This window comes from Rattus rattus, chromosome 5 (genome assembly GCF_011064425.1).
Source record: "Rattus rattus isolate New Zealand chromosome 5, Rrattus_CSIRO_v1, whole genome shotgun sequence".
NCBI lineage: Eukaryota > Metazoa > Chordata > Mammalia > Rodentia > Muridae > Rattus > Rattus rattus.
This window is the reverse complement of record NC_046158.1, coordinates 82,782,916-82,794,455: the sequence shown is the minus strand read 5'-3', so window position 1 is coordinate 82,794,455 and position 11,540 is coordinate 82,782,916. Positions and strand designations below refer to the sequence as shown.

The window sequence follows — 11,540 nt, the reverse complement described above, 5'->3', positions numbered from 1 at the left end:
TTGTGAATAAACACAATGACTCCCTAAGAAAATAACAAGAGATAGTATCTATACAAAGTAAAGGAACAGGTTTCTACAGCCTATCTACACATGGCAGTGAAAACATGTACTGAAGCTTGTTACAATTACACAACTGTAACACCCTTCATTATAGTTACTTATGTTTATGCTTGTAGACCAAGTTCAATTTTTCTCTCTCCTCTCTTTCTTTTTCTTTCTTTCTTTTCTTTTTTTTTTCTTGGTAGAGTGGGGGATGGTCAATAATAGAAATAAATACCTAGTTCCAATTAATCATCTTACCTCAGGCTCCTAAGTTGCTGCGACTATAGGCACACACCTCCAAGCCTGGCAATCAGAGGTTGAGTCTCAGTAATTTTGTGTCTATATCACAGCCCAGTGCTTGACATATAACTCCTGTTTAGTAAATACTTATAGATAAGGAACTGAAGTAAAAGTTACTTAAAATTCACAACCTTTCATGTAACAACTAGTATCAACTGTGGTTGAAATCTCTCCAAAAATCAAAAAACTAAATTTGTTGACATTTCACTCTGGTGTATCTAGCATTAATATACCATGGAGGAATCTAAGACATTATCTAAATTATGAGCTATATATGAAAGAGGTTCTACTGTGAATGTATATTATTGATTACATATATTATTCATGAAAAAACATGAAAAGTGGGGCTAAAGATGCTTCAGCAGGTAAGAGCATCCATATTGGGTAGTCAACTACCACCTGTAATTCTAACACTCTGGCCTCCTTAGAAACCTGTATTTGTGTGCACATGCACACATGAATATGCACATAATTAATTTCTTTAAATCTCTTAAGAATATCAAAATGTGGTGGTGTGGATAAGAATGGACCCCATGTAGTCATATATTTGAATGCTTAGTTACCAAGGAGTAGAACTTGATTGAAAGGATTAGAAGGATTAGGAGGCGTGGCCTTGTTGGAGGACATAAGTCACTGGGTGTAGAATGATGTCATTATGCAGCAAGGAAGGTCCAGAATAAGGCAAAGCCTATCATTAGATGAGAAGGAAGGGTAGGTAGGCAGGAAAGTCTAGGAAGGAGAGAGGAGAGAAAGAAAAAAATCAAGATGGAGATGACAGAACAGGATGATCCAGATCCAGGTGGACTAGGTCAATTTTATCCTGTCTAGGTGGGTGGTTTCTATTTTTTTAATTGGCAGTGAATTTATTGTGTGGATGTATTGTGGATTGAGTTCTATTTGCTTGAACTTCTAAGTCAAAGTTAACAAAGGAGCAACAAGAAGACTCATTGCATAAAGTGCCAGCCACCAATATTAACAACGTAAGTTTGATCCCAGGGACCCACATGATATAAGGCGGGAACTGACTTCTTCATGCACACACATACACTTCTACGAGCATACAGACACACACACACACAAGAAACAAAGAAGCAAAGAGAATAAACTCTAATGAAAATTAACAAGTATATAGAAAAGTAGCAACAATTTTCTGAACTAAACCCTCATTCTGACTTCCTTACTGGTGTTTTAATAACAACATCAATCTTCCAGTTAACCAGAAAACTTCATGGTGATAAGACAGGTCTCTCTCTTAGGCATCTCCAAGTTTCAGGTCTTCCTCATAGATTTTGGATGGAGTAAGTAAAGTGAAATAATGGGTTCTAAGATGGCTTGGTGGGGTTTTCATTTGATGAAGTAAAAAAAAAACTTTAATTCAACATTTTAGGGGTGAAATTTTAATTATTATTAGGGTGTTTTTTTCTTTACTACAGATAGCAGAAAAACTCTATCTAAGTTGAGTTAATCAATTAGGAAATATATTGCTTCAGGCCACAGGGAGGCAGACAGTAGACTCCAGATGTTGCATGTTTACATGCAGCAGAGCAGTCATACATGGAATAAATAAAAACTAAAGGTTAAAAATGATGATAATAATAATAATAATAATAATAAAATAATAATAATAATCACAAAATCGTAACTACCGGATGTTGCCATGATGAAGCAGTGTACATGAATTAATCAGCCTAGGTAATATAATGAGGCATGATGCCATGGAGTTTTATATTTGAAAATTAAACAGCTAAACAAGACTGGCTCTCTTTTTTTTTTTTTTTTTTTTTTTTTTGGAGCTGGGGACCGAACCCAGGGCCTTGCGCTTCCTAGGCAAGCGCTCTACCACTGAGCTAAATCCCCAACCCAAGACTGGCTCTCATAATTCTAATATGTGACCCTAAGCTTGTGGTCTTGTTGGATTAAAGACTGACATTTCCAGTTACCTTTCCCTTTATGCTCAGGAGTTACTAATTAGAACTGGTTAGAACACCAGGGAAGGGCTGGAGAGATGGCTCAGTGGTTAAGAGCACTGGCTGCTTTTCCAGATGACCCAGCTTCTATTCCCAGCATCCACATGGCAATTTTCAGTCACTTGCAACTACAGTTCCTGGGGGAGCTAACACCTTCTTCTGGTCTCTAAGGTTACCAGGCACACATGTGGCCCCCCAGACATATATTCAAACAAAGCACTCATATGCATGAAACAAAATAACAATAGCAATATTGATGATGATGATGATGATGATGATGGTGGTGGTGGTGGTGGTGGTGGTGATGATGATGATGATTTAAAAAGAAATACTAGGGAGGGCTGAGGGTTGGAATTAGTTCTATCTGCATTCACATCCTGTTGATCCTACCTTTTGCCTGGGTGTTCAAATAATGAATTATCATGCTGTTCACTTAGTTACAGATTTTCCCAGAAAGGGCACAGCTTGTGCTGAACCTCCCATATTCTCTCCCTCTTTCCCTTCATCATACCTCAAATAAAGAGATAGACCACAACCTCAAAAGCAAGACCTTTACTTGAGCCCTGTCTGAATATCTTTGATAAATGGAGTGAGGATATTTATTTCCTACTAGATACTTGCTTCACACGAAAAAGAGCCTCCACTTAGACTAATGCATGCAACACTCATGCATGCTCACCCCTGGCCAGATGATCTCTTCTTCCTTGAATATTAGTTACATAATGTAGATAAAGCACCTGATTGATTTAGGAGGCTCTCCCCCTCCCCATTGCTCCAACTGTTGAAGAGAGGAGTGGATACAACAAAAAGCATCAAAAAAACAAAACCACCCAGAAAAAAAAAAAAAAAAAAAAGAGGCGGTTCTATCATTGGTATCGAGACATAGCAGTGCAAATATGCAGAAGCTTTTTTTTTCCATTTTATTTTCTGTTGTTGGATGTTTTGCCTGCATGTATGCATGCACACGACATATACCTTTGGCACCCAGGAAGGCCAGAGGAGGGTATCAGCTCCCTTGAGAGGGACTGGAGTTATAGGTAGTTCTGTGCTGTCATGTGAGTGTTGGGAGTCAAACCCAGATCAAGGAAAGTGAGCAGCCAGTGCTCTTAACCACCGAGCCATCCATCTCTCCAGCCCCATACAGAGCCTTTTATGGGGGAAAAAAAAGGTGATCCTCTTCCTCGGCCTGAGGAGAGTGAGGAAATATCTCCTCAACACTTTATTTGTTTGTCTTCGAATGATTTTAACTCCTACGTGACGTTTATAAAAATGCAGTACCATTTTTACACCAAAGCATTACTCACCGACTGTTCAAGGACAGACTGTCTTTCAGCCACAATAAATCTCTGTGACATTAGTAGGAATTCCACATGAGAAGGAAAAGGTTGAAAGACCCCTTAAAATTTACACTGCTCTAAAGTGCCTGGAATATTTGCCTGCTCCTCCGTTCCCGGGGTTTGGTAGGTCAAATCAGGTGCGGGAAACTAAATCCAAAGTGCGAGTCTCACTTAAGCACAACACATAAGTACAAAGCCACTGTGAGGTAGTTTGTCAAGCCTGATTCATGTAGCATGCAAAATCAGATTCTAGCTGAATGGAATGTAAAACACCTGATGGGGACCCTGGAATGTCACCTAGAACACACGCTAGCACACACATGCACACAACCACATCACACACACATACACACAATAATAGTAACAATAATTTAAAACGCCCATCAGGAGTAAGTTAGCAGCTTCACTCCAGGACGTAGCAAGGAAGTCCTGGAACACAATGGAGAAAAACCATAGTATCGCTTCTCATTTCCCACCTTCTTGTACTTTCCACCTTACCCCTGGCTACCTGTGCCACCAAGTACCAATCTGTTGGAGTCAGGAGACCTGACCAGCGTCAGGCTCACGATCTGCACTCAACTGTAACACCAAAGATTTTAGAGTCAGAAAGAAACAAAATCTCAGTTCAAACTCCTATGCCACAGCCAAAAAATAGAATAAAGAATATAAACTCAGAAGGTCACAATGTTCAAACACCCTTCCCAGAGTCAAATAAGATCATTGGAAATGTACAACGTCCATCTGTGCCTGCTCAGGGTCGGATTACTGATTAAACCTAACACAATAAATGTTCACATCATGTTGCCCTCTATAAATCCCCTGACTGCTGTGTATAGTATCCATGCTGTGAGGAGGACGTCAGAAAGAGTTTTTAAATGCAAGCTTATTTCCATAATGAATTGTAGATATGTTTATTGGACTAAAACCTCTTAAAATAACATTTTGTTTCTGATCCGTTTGCTAACATAGAGGAGTAACAAGTAGAAACAAAAACCTCTAGTCTTCTAAGGAGACTTTTCCAAATTAATTAACTGCACAAAGTCCAAGTCACAGAGCAGCCCAGAAAGTCTGAAAAGTGAGTGAATTTCCTGGAGGTCACGGATAGGCCAACCAGAACCCAAGAGGAACAGGTGTCAGGCTTGGGAATTCTCACGTGGTAGGTCTAGCATGGGAGGGTCTAGACAGGGAAAATTGTAAAAAGGCACCATTCAATCCTGGTACTTACCCCTGTAATAAAGAATGATATGCAAAGAAGAAAGTCTCCTTGGAGCTGGAGGGAGGACTATAACTGGTCAGCTCCCATTTCCTGTAACTCCAGCTCCAGGGGATGTGATGCCCTCTTCTGGCTTCTGCAGGAATCTACACTCAGATGTACACACCCACACAAATATGCACACAGATGCATAGAATGTAAAATAAAAATATAATATTTTTAAAAGAAAAATTGGGACTGGAAAGTTGGCTCAGTGGTTAAGAGCACTGACTGCTGCTTTTCCAGACATCCCGAGTTCAATTCCCAGCAACCACATGGTGGCTTACAACCATCTGTAATGGATGCCCTCTTTTGGTGTGTCTGAAGACAGCTACATAAAATAACTAAATAAATCTCTAAGAGCAAGAGAGAACAAGAGTGAGTGTGTGTGTGTGTGTGTGTGTGTGTGAGAGAGAGAGAGAGTGAGAGAGAGAGAGAGAGAGAGAGAGAGAGAGAGAGAGAGAGAGAGCGAGAGAGGGAGAGAGAGAGAGAATTTCTCAGGCTGAAGATGCAGCTCAAAAGGCAGAGTTCTTGGGATGCACAAGCCCAGGTCCAATTCCCAATATTTTAAAGACAGGTATTTTGGTGCCTGCCTACAATCCTACCACTTAGGATAGGAGGTAAAAGCAGGTCATTTAAGGAGTTTAAGGTTATCCCCAGTTACATATGGAGTTCGAGGCTAATATATAAAAGCATTCTGAAGCTCAAGAATGAGAGACAGCGAGGACAGGAGAAATTGGCTAGACTCTGCAGGGAAGTTCTGCATGGTCAGAAGCAGGAAATGTCCCTGCTTCTCTGGCCAGGAATGCCAGAGGGAGCTGTAATTTCTTCTCTCCTCCTGAATGAGTCCTAGAACTATAAATGAGGGTGGGACTGAAACTCAGCCCTGACACTGATCTTGTCTGATAAACAGCATTGAGATTATATCACTGGATTTTCAAGGTGGAGATGGATTATATCTATTCACTAGTTTCAGCCCATCTCCCAAATGATTTTAGAATCTCCATGCTTAGAGGAAAATGTTACAGTAGTCTTACAGGGCATTAAGGTTATCGAGAATCTGTTGAGGATATTTCCTCTTGGTCAACTGAATGGAATCTACATTTGACCTTGGGTGGAGACTGGACATTCTGATCTGCCCTAAAGATTAGAACGTTTCCTGCTGTTGGCTCCTCTCTGAAGAGTTAATCAGGTTGAGCATGTCAATCACCTGGCCAAGAGACCACCCCTTAGGAAAGCTGATTCCTCTGAAGCCATGCAGAAGAATGGGAGGAATAACTACTCACTTAATGAGATAATGTACTTTTCCTTTTCAGAAACCCCAACCTTACAGCGCCTTTGCTACACAGCTAAGCCTGCTGGATTCTCTGAATTTCTCTTTCCTTCAGAAACTGGCCAGATGCAGCCTGGACCCGTTCTTTCTGACACTTTGGAAGTTTCTCCCTGTCCTTTGAGATAGCCCATGCCTATCTCAAAAGGCACTATTTTTTCTCTTCTCTGTCTCCCTCCTGATGGCTGTCAATGCTCTAACTTGCCTGTCCTGTTATTTTGATTTTTGGTTTGTTTTGGGCTTTGTTTTGTTTTGGTTTGGTTTGGTTTTTAACTCTAATAAAATTGCCCTTGAGCTTCCTTCTGGGTTCATTCTTAAATTATTTTATTAAAAAGACATGGAACCTACAGAGAGGTCCTCAATTTTCCCAGTAACATGTAGAATCCCAAGTAGGGCTCCCCAAAGTTTTTGATAACAAACTCACACAGGAGGCAACAATGTTTTAGGTTTTTGTTGGGGGGGGGCTGTGTTTGTGAGATTTTGTTGTTTATTTTTGTTTTCTTTTGGGGTATGGTTGGTTTGTTTCATTTCGTTGTTTGTTTTTGCTTTGTTGGTTGGTGGTTTCTTTTCTTTCTGTTTTTTTTTTTTTTTTTCTAAAATAGGACTTTTTATTTGTCACTATTAAACCCTAGACTTTAAACAGACGCTTGCACTGGTGGTTTTTATCACCAGCTCCTTCAGCTGTCTCACCCGCAGGCAGTTTTCCACAACGACTCCCTTCAGCATGGAGCTCCGTGAGTTTTCTGAGCCCCAACTTGGGTCTCTTCAGTATTTTTACTTTTCTAAGGAAGATGTGGAGAGGACAAAGGGACTGGCAAACCTTTCCCCTCTCTCTCCTGGTGCTGTCTGAACTCAGTTCATCCACTTTCATCGAGTCCTTGGTCTACATTTCCAACATCCTCTCTGGGTTCTGGTGGACCTGCTGGGCATTGGGCATCTTCTGGATCTGATTGTTGTGGGTTTTTTAGTGAAACCAACACAGAACAGACAGAGCAAAGAACCAGCAGCCGTCTTGACATCAGCATGAGCCTCAGTCACAATCGGCCAACTTTTGACTGTAGAACACATTTGGTCTGGGTAAGATCCATGTCATGGAAGTTATACAGACAGTATTTGATTTTTTTTTTTTTTTTTTGGTTCTTTTTTTTTTTCGGTGCTGGGGGCTGAACCCAGGGCCTTTCCCTTCCTTGGTAAGCGCTCTACCACTGAGCTAAGTCCCCAGCCCCGAATTTTTTTTTTTTTGAGGTAATGTCTCTCTGTGATACTCAGGCTGGCCTGGAACTCTTGCCACAAGCAATTTCTTCTACTTTAAGGAGCAGGGACACTCCAGGTCAGGAAGTAAAACAGATGTAAAAACCACCATGCTTGTCAACCTGATTCCCAGGAATCACATAGTGAATGGAGTGTGCGTAATTGAATCCAATTTTGGCCCAGAAAAGCAAAAAAGAGATGTATTAAAAGAATATTTGGAAATTCACAAAAATGATATGAAATCTGGAGGAGATTTAGAAAATGGCATAAGCCGAGGCAGCCTAAGAATCATGGCCAAAATCCAGAAGACCTTACCAGAAAGGCAGATTGGAAGGGGTAGGGACAGAGAGTGATAGGATAGGTCATGCTGGAACACATGACAGACAGCACATAGCCCACACTGCTGTAGACTCTTGCTGCCTTTACAGTACAAGTGATTCCTAAATCCTCTCTGTCTTGGAGCTGGGCTGGAGTGTCAAACCCTTAGCACCTAAGCACCTATGTTTAGGACAGCACTTTGGTTGCCTAAACCTGAAAGAAGAAGTCACCTCTCCCTGGTTTAAGGTTCTACATTGTATTTAACAGGCCTTAGTAGGAGAGAAAACAAGGGGAGGATATATACTTCAGTGGCGTCCATCTTCCCGCTCATAAGAAATTGCTATAGTATCATGGTATTTCACTGATATTTCACTTTTTTAAATTATTTTATTATTACATTTGTATATATGTATTTGTGAAAGGAGAGCATGTGAGCACCATGGGGAATGAGTGGAGATCAGAGGACAATTATAAGACCTTCTGCCATGTGCTTTCCAGGGGACCAAACTTGCTGGCAAGTGCCTTTACCTACTGAGCCATTTTGCTGACTCCATTTGTTTTTTCAGGGCAGGATTTCTCTGTGTAGCCCTGACTGTGCAGAAACTCACTCTATAGACCAGGTTGGCCTTGAGCTCAGAGACCCACTACCTCTGGCCTCTGAGTGCTGGGATTAAAGGTGTGTACCACCACATTTTTTCAAGGCAAGAGCTCATGAAGCATAGGCTGGCCTCAAGCTCTCTTAGTAGCTGAAAATGATCTTGAACTTCTGATTCCCCTGCCTCCACCTCCCAAGTACTAGGAATACAGGTAGCACGACTACATCTGTTTTATGCAGTGCTGGGGATTGAACCCAGGGCTTCGTGCTTGTGAGGTGAGCCCTCTACCAACTGATCTACGACTTCATTCCAATCATTTGTTGGGGTGGGGGGATGCATGCTCATGTGTGTACCTCAGTGTAGAAGCCAGAGGTCAACATTTCCTCAGTCTTCTTCCCCATATTTTTAAACAGTCTCTCACTAAATCTGGAGCCCTCCAATTTCAGGAGGTTGACTGGCCATAGAGCCTGAAGAGTTCACCTGTTTCTGTCTCCTCAGGGCTAGGATTATAGGCCTGGGGTTTTTTTTTTTTTGTTTTTTTTTTTTTTTTTTTTTTTTTGGTTTTTTTTTTCTATGTGGATGCCAGAGATCCGAATCCAGGTCCTTGTGTTTTCATGGCAAGCACTTTACCAACTAAGCCATCTCCCCCTTCCTCCAATAGTTTAGCCTTTTAAATAATGAGAACCACACCGGCTTTGCTTAATATGTTTTTTTTTTTTTCCTTTTCTTTTTTTCGGAGCTGTGGACCAAACCCAGGGCCTTGCGCTTCCTAGGCAAGCGCTCTACCACTGAGATAAATCCCCAACCCCGCTTAATATGTTTTGAAGATAAAATAACTTACTCTTTGTAAACTACAGCAAACAGTTTTGAAAAAGAAAGCATGATGGATACAATTTACACTAACTGGGGAGGCTTTAATTAGCAAAGATTGTAATGGTTGCTGTGCTTCAGACACAAGAAGTCACCAATACATTTTACGGAGTCAGACATCAGGAAAACTAAGAATATTTTGCCCTAAGTATGTTACTATGAAGCATGCTTGAGTTTTAAATTTTGGTTAATTTTCAGTTAACTTTTAAAACTTTGTTTATACAATGGAAGAGACTCAAATCTTTAGATTTAGAAGAAAGATTGGTTCAGTTGTTTGGATCTGTTACATTAATTTCTCAGTCTGTGAAGGGGTGGTTTGCTCCTCCAATGGTAATGGGAAATTAGTTTCTTTATTTCTTCATTAAGACCGTGGGAGGAAAATTAATACTGTCTCCAGCTTTTCCAAATTAATAGAATATATCTTTATTAAAATGATGAATGGATGTGACTTTTGGGGGGTGGGGGTGGGGGTGTTGAGAGGCTTTTTAACACAGTGATGATTCAACTCCAAGCTGAGCCTTAGCAAGCATCGTGTCTAAAAGCTCAAGTTCAGTGAGGCCTCCTTAGGTATTCAAGGTCAAATAATCAAGGACACAATCAAACAGGAGGCTGGGTCTGACTATTTTGTTTTTCATTTTTTTCTCTTTTGGGGTGTGTGTGTGTATGGTATTTGCACATGCTTCTTTATGAGTACATGGGTGGGAAAAGGCCAGAGGAGGACACTAGGTGTCCTGTTCTATCATTTTCTACCCTATTCCCTTGAGAAAGAGTCTCTCACTGGACCTGGAGCTGGACTGGCAGCCAGGAAACCCCAGCCATCCTCCTTCCTCTGCCTCCCACTGTCCTGGGGTTCCAGTCATGTGCAGCTTTTTATACGAATGCTAAGGATTCAACGTCAGGACCTCCCGTTTGTGCAGCAAACATTTTTTTTTTTAAAGATTGTAATGATCTGATTATTTTTTTATACTAGGGAGGGGGCACAAAGCAATCCTCTTTAATAATGTTATTAATTTCAATTAGAAGATTTTAGTAATGCACATTTTTAAAAAGGGATTCATCTTGCAAATTGTTCTGCAATCCAAAGATACAACAGCTTGGAAAATAACATTTAGAAAACTAAAGCCAATGTGAAAAGACAGATTAAAGCAGCCACAACACTCTTCCTGTAAGCGGCCAGAGGTGACCTGTGAAGATGGTTCGCTACTCCCTTGACCCAGAAAACCCCACAAAATCATGCAAATCAAGAGGCTCAAACCTTCGGGTTCACTTTAAGAACACCCGGGAAACTGCCCAGGCCATCAAGGGTATGCATATCCGCAAAGCCACCAAGTATATGAAAGATGTCACTTTAAAGAAGCAGTGTGTGCCCCTCCGGAGGTATAATGGTGGAGTAGGTGCGCCCAGGCCAAACAGTGGGGCTGGACACAGGGACGGTGGCCAAAAAAGAGTGCGAATTTTTGCTGCACATGCTTAAAAATGCAGAGAGTAATGCTGAACTTAAGGGTTTGGATGTAGATTCTCTGTCACTGAACACATCCAGGTGAACAGGCACCTAAGATGCGCAGACGAGCCTACAGAGCTCATGGCCGGGTTAACCCATACATGAGCTCCCCCTGCCACATCGAGATGCTCCTCACTGAGAAGGAACAGATTGTTCCAAAGCCAGAAGAGGAGGCTGCACAGAAGAAAAGGATATCCCAGAAGAAACTGAAGAAACAAAAACTCATGGCACGGGAATAAATTCAGCATAAATAAATGCGGATAAAGTTAAAAAAAAAAAAGCCACAACAATGAAGACTTGATATAGCTCAGATTTTCCAGCTTCCTTACTGCACCATCTACGTCAGAGGTCTGTTCCTTCAGCTGGCTCCTTGCGCCATGTTTAAGGAAATACCTTTTCCCTTGGGATCGTTTAGCCTTCTGAGTCCATCCAGCATTGTCTCCATCGGGACTAGAGCACGCACTTGTCCTCCTTCTCCCCTGCACCCTGAAGTGATTTACTTTTCTTTCATGTAAATGAGTGTCCGGCCTGCATATATGTATGTACACCATGAGTGTGACTACAAGGCCAGAAAAAGAATGAACAATCGTATGGAACTGAAGTTACAGGCAACCGTGCCATCAGTGACCTGACTCCGGGCTGCAAATGGATACACCAAAACATCTCTCTATTTTCTTCAGCATCAGCCCTCCTCTCTACCATAAACAATGCTAGCGAGAGTGTTCCTGTGCCCATCTCCTGTGCGAGCATCCCAGCTGGACTTGACAGACAGTCTG

The 11,540-nt window shown here is 41.4% G+C and overlaps 1 pseudogene; it reads left to right on the top strand.

Annotated features, from left to right (window-relative positions):
• The first annotated feature begins 10,426 nt into the window (after nt 1-10,426).
• LOC116900519 lies at nt 10,427-11,031 on the top strand (annotated as a pseudogene).
• The last annotated feature ends 509 nt before the right edge of the window (nt 11,032-11,540 follow it).